At 32.7% G+C, this 17,600-nt stretch overlaps 1 long non-coding RNA gene across 1 annotated transcript; it reads right to left on the minus strand.

Moving 5' to 3' along the window:
• Window positions 1-2,463: 2,463 nt before the first annotated feature.
• LOC123915667 lies at window positions 2,464-9,667 on the minus strand. The gene is made up of 2 exons (XR_006811949.1): window positions 9,143-9,667; window positions 2,464-3,029 (listed from the first exon to the last, which is right to left on the minus strand). It is a non-coding gene; the product is annotated as an uncharacterized LOC123915667 (long non-coding RNA).
• Window positions 9,668-17,600: the final 7,933 nt, after the last annotated feature.

Raw genomic sequence — 17,600 nt, forward strand, 5'->3', positions numbered from 1 at the left:
TTTTGAACTTTACAAACAAAGCTTGCTCATCTTCTTTGCCATGGTTTCTTCCACCATGCTTCATCTCATGAGCCTGAAGTGTACTCTGCAAGTCTTCAATATTGATTTCACTTAAGTCTTTTGTTTCTTCAATTGTCACCACAATGTGCTCAAATTTTGAAGTTAAAGTTCTAAGTACCTTTTCCACTGTTTCCTGTTCAGCAAGATTACTTACACAATTCTTCATCTGATTGGTGAGAGTCACCACTCTTGTGAAGTAATCTGCAATTGTCTCATCATTCTTCATCTCCAGCAGCTCATATTGTCTCTTCAAGGCTTGCAATTTCACTTTCTTGACCTTTGCATCACCACCATAGCTCTTCTGCAAAGTGTCCCAAGCCTCTTTGGACGTTGTGAAATCTGCAATCTTCTCAAATACCTTGGCATCAACACATTGATGAATGAGAAATAGAGCTTTGCTATCTTTCTTCAGTGCTTCTCTGAACGTTGTTCTCTGTTCTGCTGTTGCATTTGCTGGTAATGGATCAAGAACTGTCTTCACTTGTTCATCCACTTCTTGAACAATGAATATCACATTCATCTGTTTGACCCATGTATCCCAGTTCTTTCCATCAAGAATTGGCAAATTCGCATGGAAATTACTCTTCCCAGCCATGATTGAATCACTGCAACCTTTGATTCTCTTTCTTGGTGAAAGATCCGAATAAAGATCCCTTGGATCGTGAAAGCTCTAGATACCACTTTGTTGGGGATTAACCCAAAACAAAGAGCACTGAAGGATGAATGAAGAATGAATTTAGAATAAGCAGAAATTGAATAAAGGAAAAGTAAAAATCTTATTCTTCCACAAAGGGCCTTATTTGTTTATATACAAGTTTGTTACTTCAATTGAAGATAACTGCCTAACTACCTAGGACAAACAAAAAGTAACTGAATTACAGCTGTACAAAACTAACTAACTAACTGCCTCTAAAAAACTAAGTAAATCAGAAACACGTATCAGAACCAAAACAGAGCTTCAGAGCTTCAGAACTTATATCAGCTTCAGAGGTTGTGAGGTTCAGAGGCTATGTTGCTTCAGACTCTGAAGTGCTTCAGAGCTTGGATTACCCGTCAAACCAATAAAACATTCATTCTTAAAAACAAAAACATAAAACCCAACAAAACCATAGAAAAGCCTATTCCAACAACATTTAACAAAAATTTAATTAACAGCCAGATTTCACACTCATACATTGATCGTGTGACAACGCAATGGTACTGCAAGTATACAGTCGTGTCGTGTAGTTTTAAAAGATATCGAACCCAAAGGACCAATAATCGACCTACCGTATTCTAGTGTTGCTTTGTAAATCTAAGGCTAATGATTTAAAGGGTTATGATTAATTGAATAACTAAAATAAGAGAAATAAATATATTTTTAGATTTTTAATATGTAAATAAAATATTGCTAGGACGTGCTATTAGTTGCTTCAGAGGGTTCAATACTTAGTTCGCGCTAGACAAAATTACTACCACATCTAATTGTCGTATTTTAATAAAATCGATGCTCCAGGCGAAAGCCGTTCTCACTTCCAGCTCTCACAACTCTCATCATGAAATTAATAAAATACTTTACAAAGTAGTTGCATTACTTCTAGATTTTAGTGGTGTAAACAATTAAATTTTCGAAACTATATTGTTTTAAAAATACAATTCAGATAGTATTATAAATTATAAAGGTGGTGCTTAACTCTCGTCCTCACACCCGCTAATAAAATACTCTTTGAAAAACAATATAATTTAATTAATTCTAATCCCAACTCTCGTTGCGAATTAGATTTAATGTTCAGTTTTTACTATCTAGTAGAAATCTCACGCTCTCGCTCTATTGATTTTTACTTTAATTAATTCTCACTCTCGTGACGAATTATAATCAACGCTTAATTAAAAACTGCTTAAGAAAATAAAACCGTTGTCAGTTTTCAAGAATTATATTTAATTTAGAAACACTAATCTCAGCTCTCGCAAATCTTGACTAGCGTTATACTTAGATAAAATAAATGCTCAGCTCTCACGCGCTCACTAACCTATATAAGTACCTTTGAAAATCAATATAAAACTCATTAATCCTAAATAGCTCTCGCGGACTTAGAACTAACGGTCAGTTTTAACTATCCGACCCTAAACCTCAACTCTCGTCAATGTTGGTTTAATGTCTTTCAAACAATCCTCACTCTCGTGACGAATTATTTGAAAACGTATTTATTTAAAACTGGTGGTTGAAAACTATTAAGCGCGAATTAACTACCGAACCCCTATTAGCTACTAACTACACATCCTAGCAACGCTAAATTTAGCTAGACATAACTAAAAATAAAGACATAAAAATAAAATAAGCAAATAAATAAATAGACATAATAAAAATAAAAACAGAAATTAAAAGCATAAAATAAAAGCAATAAAATAAAGACAAGAAATAAATAAGACCATAAAATAAAATAAGAACCTGAATTAAAAAGAAATCTCGAGTACGGATTCCGACAGCGTAACGGTAGGAAAATAAAAAAAACTTATTTTATTCTCAACGGAGAATAAAATAATACTAAACTCTCGACTTTAGAGAAGAAAACCTTGTGGTACTAAGCCTAGTTTTCAATTCTCTAGTCAAGTGTTATCAGTTGGTTCTTTAGAAAGTGGAGAAAAGGGACCTATTTATACTAAATTACAAGAGACAAAAGAGCAAATCTGTCCGATGTGGGACTTAAGGAAAAGTAGCGCGTTGCCGTTGGATCAACTGGACGTCCATGATGAAAGGGAGTGGCGAGGGCCACTTTGGTGCATGTGGCGGTTGCCACTTTTGGTTGGCTGGCGAGCAGCACTTGTTTCCTTGTGGCAGGCGCCACTTTGGGCTTCTTGGTGACCGTCAAGTGTGTTTGGTGGGCTGCACATGTGTGGCCCAATTGGCTGCACATGTGTGGTCCTTTTTGTCCATTTTTGCTCCTTTTCGGTCCGTTGTCGCTCCTTTCTTCGACTCGTACACTTTTTATCTGTTTATTTAAAATACGAGAAATAAGTAACGATTCATAATATAAAACTTCGAAATCGAAATAAAAATAATTAAAATATAATAGTAAATTAACTAAATAAATAGCATATTTTTAGGCGTATCAAACTCCCCTAAACTTGAACCATTGCTTGTCCTCAAGCAATTTAGCTTGCATATAGAAAATATTTGAAATGCGAAGCAACTCACACACACAGACTTAGAGGAAAATAACATCACAAGTACTCATACGTGGTCAGAAATTCAAATCGGCTAAGATTAATTAGTTAGGTTCTTTACACAATCAAGAAGGGTATTTCAACGACACACAAAGTTCTCCCTCTTATACATATCGAATTCGGATCATGCCGTTGTACTAAAATCTAAATCTTCTCCTTTGTTTCATCCTTTTTCATTCTAGACAGTCACATTAAGACCCTTTATCTATGTCACACACATGGTAAGAAAATCGGTTAGCGTCTTTATTCATCTTTTTCAACCTGCAATTAGCTTGATGATACAAATTTTGATGATACAAATTTTGTATTAGTAATCATATAAATATTTTTTCAAGGTTTAACCGTATTACCACAGTATGACCTTATATATATTTTTTTCTTTAAGGTTTAACCGTATTACCACAGTATGACCTTAAGAATTTGCTTAGATGATTCGCTTATATTCATCGACAAACCTACTTAATGTGTGACTTTATAGATGGTGTCCGACTGGATAGATAAACTACTAAAGGATTCCACAAATTTAAATCAGGAGATTTTGGCACAATGGTTATTCAAATTGATATCTATACTAGGGAGACTTCTGGGTGTTGGAAAAATACCGATTTTGTTGTGAAATTCCCTAATTTCCTTAACTTAGCCTCTCGTCTTTTCTTAACCTATATACTTTCTAAGTGAGCTATTAGCCTAAGCCTTTGAAAAAAAAAATTTTATTGGTTCAAGGAAAGGAAAAATTTAAAATTTACCCAAAAATAGTGCTATTATTTTATTTGCGAAAAGGGAAATTGTACTAAAAATAAAATAACTGAGAAATAAAGTAAGGATGGTAGAATACTCCCCTAAACTTAAATCCAACTGTGTCCTCACTGTTGAGACTCAAGTGTAGCTTTTGAGCACAAAACCTGGTGGAGAGATCATGAGGGAGGATGTTGATAATTTTGGAAATTGTTGAACTGAAGCCTCAAACCGCCTAGCTCTTGTATGACATTGTCGAGCTGTTGTTGACGGTGCTCTTCGGAGCTCTCCCACCTATGATAATAGCCCTGCATCTCATGTTGGTTTTGAAGAATTTCGTCTTGCTGGGCTTGCATGAATGTCATTCGTTCCATCATCTCCTCTTGTTGTCGATGCATGGCATAGAATAATCCATCGCGCTCTTGATTTAGTGCATTTTGGGCGCGTATCTCATGGAGTACATCATCGATAGTGTTTTGCCTTGATGAGGAGGAACTACCTGCAAAAGTGTTAGAAAAATGTGTAGTGTGTGCAGGTGGAACAATTCTTGCGCCCCCACCAGCAGCAACATTTGGAGAAATGTGCGTGGGAGCTCTATTAGTCGTAGAATGATTAGTATAGCAAAGATTTCTCGGGTCACGTACATCCGTTAGCCATTGGTTAGGAAGTGTGATATTATTAAAAACACGATTTTGAATCATTAAATCATATCTACCATCTTCTCTTAACCTTACTAGGTTCATACTCCTTACCATATCTTCATCGATTAACCGAGGTGGAGTATGTTCTAAATTTCCTAATTGAGGTCCTAGTCCTATGGCTTTAGCTATGGTCGTGATTAGGCCTCCAAAAATTATCGCTCCGCCCCGACTTGTATTAACTTGTGAAAGCATATGTGAAAATAAAAACGGGACGGTGTTAATTTTCATTTTTCTAATTGCAGCAAACATGTAAAACATTTCTTTGGAGTTGACTTTGTTAAAAGAGGCTCGGCCAAAGATGGTATGTGCCAATAAGTGGCGAAGATAGCGTAAAGCCGGATTATGGATGGATGAGGCCTTATTTCCTTCATGACTATTAATTTGTTTACCGGTGATAGTCATCCAAAAATGGCTAAAATTATTTTGCCACTCTTCATTATCATTGACTTCACATGTTACATTTTGTCCATGGGGGAAATGCAAAAAGGTCAGCCATATCATTGAAAGAAAATTCATACTTAGTATTAAACATTCGAAAATAAACAGCGCCATGCGAACTCCTAGTTTCACGAACAGTGTTAACGATTAAAGAGCTTAGGAATTCTAGCGTTAGTTGAGTATAAACAGGATTTTGTTGAGATAGGAAATGTCGAAGATTTAGATTATCAAGCAAATAATTTACGCTATCTAACAATCCTAATTTTCTTAAGAGAGAATTGTCGGCATACCTTGTAGCTTGTATTTCCCTTCTTTGCAAATCCTCGTAAATTTGAGATTGATTTGAACTTCTTCTAAAAACTAACTCATAAACCATTTTGTGATTTTGGAAATAGATAGAGAATTTATGCTTTAGAAAGAATATTGTAGAAATGGTGAGTTTAGTTTATGTTGAAAGGCATGTATTTATAACTTGAAAAAGAATCTCCTTATGAAACACAAGGTCCTACCAATTAATTGTCATTGATTGTTTTGAAAGGTGGAAAGGAAATTGTATCAAAATTTGCATGCCATGAACTTCCAAAAACATTTCCCTATGGAATCTATAGCATGGTCACGCCATGCTTCTTGTAAGAGTGTGGGAAAATGCATTTTGTTTGCTTTGAAAAAGGCTTTTTGACCAAAGACTACTCTTTTGATTGAATGCATATTTGACCAAGTAAATAAACATTTATAAGTGCATATACTAATCGACTAATAGACGGTTACGAAAATAATTAAAAATCATTAAAAATAATTTTCGTAATAATGACTAAAATAAATAAATACTAATAAAATACTTAATAATGTATTGAAATTGAAAAGGAAATGTTTGAATGAAAATATGCTGAAATAAAATCACACATGAAAACAGGGAAACAATTCAAAGAAAAAGAAAACAAAAATAAAAGAAAACAATTAAAAGTCATGGGTTGCCTTCCACGTAGCGCTTTTGTTTAACGTCGTTGGCTCGACTTATTAGAGGTGTGAGCACTATGAATCTCCGATTAAACTCCTAATTAATCTTGGTTTCCATCGCCATTTGTCAACCCATCTCACATACCCTTCACTCTTTATTTTCTTTTTCCTATAGGAAGATTCAGAGGTCTGAACGTGTGGTGGTGGTTCTGGATCAATTTTTATTATTAGTTTTTCGGGTCTGAGTTTAGTTTCTTCATTCGCCACCTCAAAGTCTACTCTCCCCTTTTTAACACTAATAATTTCCCTATTGTCCTCTAAATTTCTCTTTTTATACGGGATTTCATACACAGGGACATTAGTGTTTATGTTTTTCAACTCTTCTACATCCCTTTTAGATTGGGATTCTACCTTGGCTTCCACAAGTCTTTGGGTGAAAGGGGTCGGTGGATTGTAAGGGGGAGGAAGAATGTAAGATGCTTCCTTCTCTACCTCTTTGACAACCTCCTCTTTAGGTGGTGTAGGTGGAATTTTCTCAATCTCTATATTTTCCTCGTTAGATTTCTCATTGATTTCATTATCACTCTCTTTAGGATTTTCAATTTGACTTTCATTAGTTGTTATGACGTCTACATGACTCTTAGTGAACGATCCTAGAGATGCTTGTGCAAGCAAAGAGATTTGAGTCTCTATTGCCTTGCTATCGGTCGCGAGGGACTCGACCTTAGCGTTTATCTACATGAAAGCTTCATCTACTTCTTTATTTATGCGAGTTTGTGCTTCCACAAACTCTAGCCTAAAGAGTGTTTGAGTCTTAATGAAATCCTCCATTAATATTTCGAGATTGGATTTATAGTGATTTTGTGGTTCCTCATAATATTGGGGATGGTGGTCGTAGAGGAAATATGAGTAATCCATTTAAAAAAATTAAAATAAAAGTGCCTTAGTCTCTACGGTGCAACATTGGAGTTACGATATCGACTAAATTGATCCTCGGCAGCGGCGCCAAAAACTTGATCGTGTGACAACGCAATGGTACTGCAAGTATACAGTCGTGTCGTGTAGTTTTAAAAGATATCGAACCCAAAGGACCAATAATCGACCTACCGTATTCTAGTGTTGCTTTGTAAATCTAAGGCTAATGATTTAAAGGGTTATGATTAATTGAATAACTAAAATAAGAGAAATAAATATTTTTTTAGATTTTTAATATGTAAATAAAATATTGCTAGGACGTGCTATTAGTTGCTTCAGAGGGTTCAATACTTAGTTCGCGCTAGACAAAATTACTACCACATCTAATTGTCGTATTTTAATAAAATCGATGCTCCAGGCGAAAGCCGTTCTCACTTCCAGCTCTCACAACTCTCATCATGAAATTAATAAAATACTTTACAAAGTAGTTGCATTACTTCTAGATTTTAGTGGTGTAAACAATTAAATTTTCGAAACTATATTGTTTTAAAAATACAATTCAGATAGTATTATAAATTATAAAGGTGGTGCTTAACTCTCGTCCTCACACCCGCTAATAAAATACTCTTTGAAAAACAATATAATTTAATTAATTCTAATCCCAACTCTCGTTGCGAATTAGATTTAATGTTCAGTTTTTACTATCTAGTAGAAATCTCACGCTCTCGCTCTATTGATTTTTACTTTAATTAATTCTCACTCTCGTGACGAATTATAATCAACGCTTAATTAAAAATTGCTTAAGAAAATAAAACCGTTGTCAGTTTTCAAGAATTATATTTAATTTAAAAACACTAATCTCAGCTCTCGCAAATCTTGACTAGCGTTATACTTAGATAAAATAAATGCTCAGCTCTCACGCGCTCACTTACCTATATAAGTACCTTTGAAAATCAATATAAAACTCATTAATCCTAAATAGCTCTCGCGGACTTAGAACTAACGGTCAGTTTTAACTATCCGACCCTAAACCTCAACTCTCGTCAATGTTGGTTTAATGCCTTTAAAACAATCCTCACTCTCGTGACGAATTATTTGAAAACGTATTTATTTAAAACTGGTGGTTGAAAACTATTAAGCGCGAATTAACTACCGAACCCCTATTAGCTACTAACTACACATCCTAGCAACGCTAAATTTAGCTAAACATAACTAAAAATAAAGACATAAAAATAAAATAAGCAAATAAATAAATAGACATAATAAAAATAAAAACAGAAATTAAAAGCATAAAATAAAAGCAATAAAATAAAGACAAGAAATAAATAAGACCATAAAATAAAATAAGAACCTGAATTAAAAAGAAATCTCGAGTACGGATTCCGACAGCGTAACGGTAGGAAAATAAAAAAGACTTATTTTATTCTCAACGGAGAATAAAATAATACTAAACTCTCGACTTTAGAGAAGAAAACCTTGTGGTACTAAGTCTAGTTTTCAATTCTCTAGTCAAGTGTTATCAGTTGGTTCTTTAGAAAGTGGAGAAAAGGGACCTATTTATACTAAATTACAAGAGACAAAAGAGCAAATCTGTCCGATGTGGGACTTAAGGAAAAGTAGCGCGTTGCCGTTGGATCAACTGGACGTCCATGATGAAAGGGAGTGGCGAGGGCCACTTTGGTGCATGTGGCGGTTGCCACTTTTGGTTGGCTGGCGAGCAACACTTGTTTCCTTGTGGCAGGCGCCACTTTGGGCTTCTTGGTGACCGTCAAGTGTGTTTGGTGGGCTGCACATGTGTGGCCCAATTGGCTGCACATGTGTGGTCCTTTTTGTCCATTTTTGCTCCTTTTCGGTCCGTTTTCGCTCCTTTCTTCGACTCGTATACTTTTTATCTGTTTATTTAAAATACGAGAAATAAGTAACGATTCATAATATAAAACTTCGAAATCGAAATAAAAATAATTAAAATATAATAGTAAATTAACTAAATAAATAGCATATTTTTAGGCGTATCATACATTCACAGGTTTATATATTTTTTGGAAGTGGCAATTGACAAATGATTTAAATGACAAAATCTTGTAAACATGCAAGTAATATTTACGCAAAAACTAAGTTTGCTTTTTGCCAACCTGAACATGTCAGTTTTCTGGATCATCGTCACTGAAAACCCATACTAAAGGATAATCCTCTGGAATAGTTGTATAATCATTCTTTGAGGGAGGATTACTTGCAAGATCCATGAACTTTGGCTGCATAAAGCTTTCTTCTTGTTGGCTGTTAAGACAACCCAACAATCACCTTTTTAGCAATGAGTTTTGTGAACAACTCTTTGTACCTGTGATCAAATAAAACAATTATCTCTCCAACCATTGTTCAATTTTACCTTTTCATCAAAACATAAAAAATAAAAAATAAAAAAAGAAAAGAACTGTAACGAAAAATAATCAAAACAAAGAGTTAGTTGTTGAATAATATAAATCCACAAAACATTGAAGTTTGATATATGGCAAGAGGCCATAAAAGATAAGATAGATTCTCTATGGTCTAATAAGACTTGACATTTGAAAGAATTGCCTCCTGAGTACAAACCAATGAGTTGTAAATGAATTTTGAAAAATAATCTAAAACATTATAGAAATTTTGATAAATACAAGGCTCACCTTGCAGCCAATGGTTTTAGATAAAGAAAAAGATAGATTTCTTCAAAAGTTTTTCTCTGTCACAATAATAACATCCATAATGGTACTAAAATATTTTGATGCTATTTATAACTGAAAAGTACACCAAAGGGATGTCAAAACTATTTTTCCTTTGTTTTTACGGTGACTGGAAGAAGAAATTTATTTGGAACAACCTAAATATTTTGTAACTCATGGGTGGCAAGAAGAAATAAAATTAAAATTAAAGTCTATAAGTCATATAGTACTTTATATGGTCTTAAATAAACCATAAGAAATGTCATGAAGAGTTTGACAATTTGATGATATCAAATTATATCTAGTGAATGAAAGTGACAAATGTACTTACTATAAACTAGTAAATAACATTTGATTGATCATATGTCTCTATGTAAGTGATTTACATATTTAGAGAAAACATTCGTGTTGTGAATGGAGTGAAACCATTGTTGTCTAATAACTTTGATAAGAAAGAGTTCGAAAAGGTAGATGTAATCTTAGTTATTAAGATTATTAACTCATAAATGAGAATTCTTTAAATCAATCACACTATGTTGAGAAGATCTTTAAGAAGTACAATTACTTTGGCGGTAAACGTACATGCACACCTTACGATCCAAGTGTAAAATTATTTAAGAACATGGTGAAGGTGTTAAACAAATTGAGTATGTGAGCATCATTGACAGCCTTTGGTATGTCACTGATTGTATTAGACCCGACAATGCATTTGTTGTGGGTATTGTTGTCCAGGTTTATCAGTAAACCTAATAATGAGCATTGGTATGCTATTGACAGGTTCATGAGATACCTTAAAAGGACCATGAATCTTAGATTATATTAGCAGAGATTTCTTGTTGTATTTGAAGGATCCAGTAATGTAGATTGGAATATATTATCATATGGTCCTAAAAGCAACTATATTTAGTATAGTAGAGAAACTATATCTTGGAAATCAAAGAAACAGATCATATTGGCTCTGTCCACTATGGAATCTGAAATGATAGCATTATTGACTGCTAATGAAGAAGCAAGACAGTTGAGATACTTGCTAGCTAAGATTCCTTTATGGAATAATCTATACCAGATGTGTTGATCCATTGCGATAGTACCGCGGCTATTGCATAAATTGAGAATCGTTATTATAACGGTAAGAGACGTCAAATAAGAAGAAAACATAGCATAGGGAGAAAAGTTACTCTCTAGAGGAGCTGTAAGAATGGGTCATATACACACTGATGAAAGTTTAGCAGATCCTTTGACGAAAGGAATAGCTAAAATTGAAGTCCATAATACATCAAAGAAGATGAGACTAATGCCTATGAATTGCTCATAATGGTAACCCAACCTAAAAGACTGGAGATCCCAAGAATTAGGTTCCAATGGGTAAACAACAAGTTGTGAGTGGTAGGAAATGATCATGCAAGTGAAGAAGCATGAATCCTGAAGCGGATGTGAAAGGATGAGATAATAGAAACTCTTAATGAGATCTATACTCTAATATGAGTGGAGTACCAAGCTTCAGGAGTACTCCAGATAGACTCACCTATATGAATGTGGAACTGAGGCCGGTTCCTATGGAGTTTTGAGGCGAATTCCTAGAGCGTTCATGAAACCGGGATACACGTGCAGGGCCATTAAAGCACGGGCTTTTAAGATACACCTTAAGAGAGGTTGTGTGCGGGTTTGAGAAAAATCTGAGATAGAGTTCAAGACAAGCGTCACTCTTGCTAAATCGGGCTCTTACTTGCTATGTGAAGGTTCAAGACAAGCGTCACCTTTGCTTATGCACAATCTTATCGAAGCGTTCTACGCTATTTTGGAATTTTCCTTTAAATTCAAGTGGGGGATTGTTGGAACAAAGAGCACAATATTGTGTGAATTGAAAATAAAATAAAATGTTTGAGTCCCACATCGGGTACTAGAATATATTAGTATGTATTATATACTAATGTGTATTTTGAGAATAAAATATTAAATCCCACATTTATTAATTTGCACATTTTTATTGTGAGTGAGACTTTACTTAAAACTTAGTGATTTCTATTTGACTTTTTCAAAGCTATACCCTCACGTATCAGCTGAGGACTTAGTCTTGTTTTGTTATAATTTAGAGAAAAAGTAGGAGCACTCAGTTATCCTTTTTTAACACAATATATATCCTAGCCGCCAAGGCAATTGAAGAGGGAGATTGAGAAACTTCTCACTAGTAACCACATACCTCCACATGCTCTGTTTCCCAAGCAATATTAATTCAATGTTGTCAAGTGCAAGAGGTTGCTTAAAAGACAATTACATATACCATGTCACTTGTTGAAACAAAGAAAGAAATCACATAGTCATAATATTGTCCTGCCGTGACATGATTTTCACAGGTATGTCGATATTGTGAAGACTTCACAAGGTTTTCACTATTTTATTTTAATTATAGATCACTATAGAAATAGTATTGTGGTAGTTATATACACTGCATGCTATTGAGTGTACCAAGTGTTTCTCAAATTCAATTGTGGTAGTTAATAGCAACGTGGAACTTTATCATTATTAAAGTTAGAATGAATGAATTATTCATATCAATTGGTTTTTATTATTTGGTTATGCAAATTAATTAGAAAGATTTGTATTAGGTTGTGTTCCTAATAGCTTAGAGAATACTTTTGAAGTTTATTCAATTTGTTTTGAGATACTAATATTAGTATTAGTATTATTAATTAATATATTTTAAGAGTGATCATAGTATCACAGTTCCTTTAAATTTAAGAATGACCATAGTGTCATATTAATTCCCTATGATTTGAATGGTCTTAGTACCATATTAGAATGGTCATAGCACCATATTAGAATGGACTTAAAATTATAGCGCAATGGTTTTAGTACCATATTTGAGGGTGTAATTCTTGCCTGATATCTACAGTGCAGTATTTATCGGTATCAGTAGAGAACTGGGCTGTTTTATCCTGGAGACTTCGTGGTTGATCGTCTGCCTTGCACAATTTTGGGCAGTGCCGCGAAACGTCTTAAAGAAAGCGTATTCACCCGCGACTCAGTCCAGTAATCTCTTCGGTGGCTGAAAATTATTTTTTAACGATTTTGAACTCGAAAACAACAACTTATTTTTTTTTTGAAAACTTGGTATCCGGCTTTAGGACCGACTAATCTAAGTGGACCAATCCCACCGTCCACTTGCGGGGACCCCATTTAAAGCCAGAGTTTTTTTTTGCTATGTATGGACTTAGCCTACCGAAATTGGCACTAGTGGGAATCGAACCTGAGACCTTAAGAGAAGCATACTCCAAAGTTCCAAGTCAACACCACTCGACCAACCCCAAGTGGGTTGATGAGCACTTATTTAACAACTAACATGAATAATATCAAAAGCCACTGCATTGAAATTTAATATGAAATTAAAGAAGCTTTAGAAATGTAGATTATTAGGTATGCACTATCAGAAGTAGTTGTTTGAATTCTAAACTATTGTTTACTTTAAATGATTTCTGGCCAAGGTAGTTGCAAGAATATTATAATATGCTTGGTTTATCTCACTTATCTCAAAAGGTGAGGTCCATCAATTTTGAAACGTAGACTGTAAGTACAACTACTTACTTGATTTGATGACCTTTCTTTCTCCAGAAAACAATTGAAGCAACCCATTGTACATGAAAAAGAAAGATGAAACAAAATAGTGTTGTTCTTTAATTCTGCAATCATAAGATCAATGAAATAAATAAAGATCATCACAATGGAACCTTGAGCTAAAAAAATGGGCAGAGTAAATTACCTTAAATATTGTGAAGAATGAGAAGCCGCCAACAAAGGTTTTCATTATTCATTTTACATTTTTTACCCATTTATTTATCAAAGAATATTATAATATTTTTAGGAGGGAGGCTTTCAAAAGAGATATGGAACACGTGGAAGGATGAACAATTAATATCATCTATCAACAAAGTTGATAATAAGGTAAGTTTAAAGTATACATTACAAAATTATTATAATAGTATCTGTGTGATTTACTAATACTTAAATTTTCTGATTAAAAGGTTTATCATCTAAGAGTTTACTCTGTTGGGTGGGTGCCACAGTAATAACTGATAAAACACAATTGTGGAACATGGTGAAAAGAGAAATATTATCTCAAAGGACGACTAGGTATTTATTGCAGTTATTTACAAAAATATCTTATTATACATGAAATTCATTATTATTCAGAAATGATTTAACTTTCAGTTGGTTGAGTTTGACCAAATAATGGGTACTGGTACAGAAACAGAGCAGAAACTTTTCTCAAACTTGTAGGTAGATTTTCTCATACTATACTTAATGAAATTTAACAATTCCGGTGTCAATCTTGTAGTAAATTTTGTCTTCTTTACATTAGATTAAAACTCATTAGCATATGACTTATATTCAGAGAGATATGATAAATTTACCACATGTATCTCTACAATATTTTGCAGAAACTTTTCTCAAACTTGTAGGTAGAGTTTCTCATACTATACTTAATGAAATTTAACAATTCCGGTGTCAATCTTGTAGTAAATTTTGTCTTCTTTACACTAGATTAAAAATCATTAGCATACGACTTATATTCAGAGATATATGTTAAATTTACCACAGGTAGCTCTACACGAATTTTCACATAAATCTTTCTTCTTTTTGAGGGGTAAATTTATGTTATTTCGGTTTATATAAACCGAATTTTTTTTTTTTTTTCATGTTTAAAAACTTCGGTTCGGAAAAACCGAAGTTTGTTGGCAAAAATTTTTCAAACCGCAAGGGGCAAAATGAGATTTTTTGGGGGTATAAAAGAAAGGCGGGGGTCGGGAGAGAAATCAACTTCAAAAAAACGTCCTTTTTTTTTTTGCCTTCCACAGTTTTCTTTTTCTTATAAACAAGTATTTCTACGTGCAACTGCTAAGACAACTCTTGAGCCTTATAGAACCCAAATGGATAGCAAACTCTCCCTAAGAGTTTTAGGCTCTGGTTGGCAAAAATAGCTTATGACTGATGACTGATGACTGATGGCAGATAACTTCTAGCTGATAAGCTGATTGAAGTGTTTGGTAAAATTAGTGTTTCAACTGACCGATAAATATAAAATGACATAAAAGGACACTTTTAATTCAATAAAATTTTTTATCAAATTAATACTATTTAAGATACTTATAATTTAATATTTTAAGTTTTTCTTTTTGGTACAATAGTTTAAGTTTATCTATATATATAAATCCTAAATAGTTCTCCTATCACTAATCCTAACCCTAATTGTATTAACCAATCATAGCTTTTAAATCATTTTCTTTAAAAAATAAATAATAAAAAAATTAATAATTGTAATTAATTTTTATTTATTTAGCTACATGTCATATTACTTCTAATGATTTGTCATATGCCACATTTAATTTCAAGCATTCATATGCCTTTTCATTTCATTTTATTCATACACCATTATCCTTTTCATATGCCCAATTTAATTATCAAGAAATCTAATAGTTTCTAATGAAAAGTTTTTTTTTGAAGCAATTGAAAGTTGTACAAATTTAATTTCATATAAGCACCTATATTTCCCGTGGGCATTATAAATATTTTTCTATTTCTTTGTTTATTTTTCAATTCCACCACCCGAGTCATTTGGAAAGAATTGATTTTCTTCTTTACCTATGCTTTTTTTTCTTATCTTCCATTCACATTCACCTCTTCATCTTCTTATTTTTTCATTTTGTTCATTTTTAACGTGCTTTGCACATGGTTTTAGGTAATAGTTCATCATTTTAACTATTTTTGTTTCCTCCTTTAATTACTTGCATTCAACATTTTTGCAGCAGTTGGTTTAATTCATATGCTTTGAATATCTATAAAATCTTTTGTTTTGTAGATATACTAATTTACATTGGTTGATCTAACAAATACTTTATTTTAATTTTTGTCCAGGTAGATGTTGCTATCATCATGGAAGTAGGATTTTGTGTGATTGCTTATATATTTATAATGTAATACTACTATTATGCAATTGCCTTTATATATGCTACTATTTATTTTGGGTTATTATTACGGGAGTATTGTTTTTTATTTATCTATACTTTTTTATGTTTGCATTATATATATTTTGATTTCAATTTAGAGATTGATATACTTGATCTATATGTATACAAGATTTATCTTATAATTGTGTTTCTTCAAACAATTGACACTGTTTATGCTTAATAATTGATTTGTTTGTTTGATTTTTTGTTACAAAGTTGGAAGAACTTGAAAAACTATGTTTGTACCAAAAAAACAACTTATAAACTACTCCCTCCGTCCCAAATTATAAGGGAAAAAAGCCCATTTTTTTTGTCCCAAATTATAAGAGAAAAAATCATTTTCAAGAATGTCTTTTCCTTATTTTCATAAAATTAAATGCAAATTGCATTTAATTTCTTCTCTCTCTCATTTTCTCAATAAACAACAACCAATAAAAATTGTTTTTACATCTTCCTATGCAACTTATTTCAAGGAAAACCCACAAAATCATACTTCAAATTCTCATGTTTTACTTTTTCTTAATAAGTGTGATTTTTTTATTTTCCCTTATAATTTGGGACGGAGGGAGTATGTATGTCCTTGCCTAAAAAAAAAATATTGTTCATGATTTTTTATTTATTTCAAGTTGTCCTCCTTCAATTATTTAAATTTTTTAGTTGACATTATATTATAAACAACAAATAACACCTGTGCATCGCACGGGTAAGGGTCTAGTTAATTCAATAAATATATCTTTCAAATATTATTATTATATGCATAATTTTTTAAAAAAATTATTTTCATTTCGGTTGATATAATTTATTAAAAAAAAAACAACAAAATATATTCACAGTATAATATAATGGTTAATTATAGTAAGGTACGTTGTTTAAAAAAAATTATAGTAAGGTACGTACCTTTGAATTGATAAAACAAAAATATGTTTTAGCCTTCATATTTGAAAACAGATAATAAGGCAACGTTAAAACTTAAAACATACTATATACATGAGATTTTAAAATAAGCAACGTGAAAACATGTATTTACTTATTTTTTTTAAAATTCTAATGATAATAAATTATAAAGGGTAAATGTGAATTTTAGTTAAAATAATAAGGGTAAAATAGGAAGAAAAAATGAAAAGCTAAAAGCTCAGAAGCTACTTGAAATAGCTTCTGAAAAAGAAGCTATAAGTCGGTAAAATAAGCTAAAAGCTCTTTCTGAAAAGACTGTTACCAAACATGTCTTTTAGCTTATAATCCATAAAACAAAAGCTAAAAGCTAACTTTTTTGGCTTGCCAAACAGACCCTTGACACTGTTGCATACCCAAGCCATGGATCGAACCCAGGACCTTGGTTAAGCTAGAAGAGACCCACACTATCTCATCTAAGTGCTCTTGGGTGCCTTCCACAGTATTCTATGAATTGAAACGGTTTCTATTGTTAATTAATAGATAGGAGGATTATTAAATGTTAATTATGGCCTAAAAGTATTCCATTCCAATAATCCCTATATCAGAACACCTCTTGCTCTTGCCTCTTGGTCATGGTACACAAAATTCTCTTACTCACTTGATAAATTTTTCTAGCATTTTATTGATTTCAATTTGGTCCTCCAATTTGGTTCAAAAAAAATAAAATAAAATTTGGTCCTCCAATTTTGTTATTTTTAAAAACATTTTATGAGTGTGCTGCAAAAAACAAATATAGAAAACTCACCAAAACGTCACCAGTATTTCAATTAAACGTTTCCTTATAAATCCACCAAATACTAGTTGGTAAATAATACACCTTAAAAGAATTTTTTTATATCTCAGACAGTTTGCAAACTTGGATGTCATCATATACAATGTTTTATGAGCTCCATCAATCCCTCCAACAAATAAAAAAAACCTGGGTGGCACACAAT

Source organism: Trifolium pratense, linkage group LG3 (genome assembly GCF_020283565.1).
Source record: "Trifolium pratense cultivar HEN17-A07 linkage group LG3, ARS_RC_1.1, whole genome shotgun sequence".
Taxonomy (NCBI): domain Eukaryota; kingdom Viridiplantae; phylum Streptophyta; class Magnoliopsida; order Fabales; family Fabaceae; genus Trifolium; species Trifolium pratense.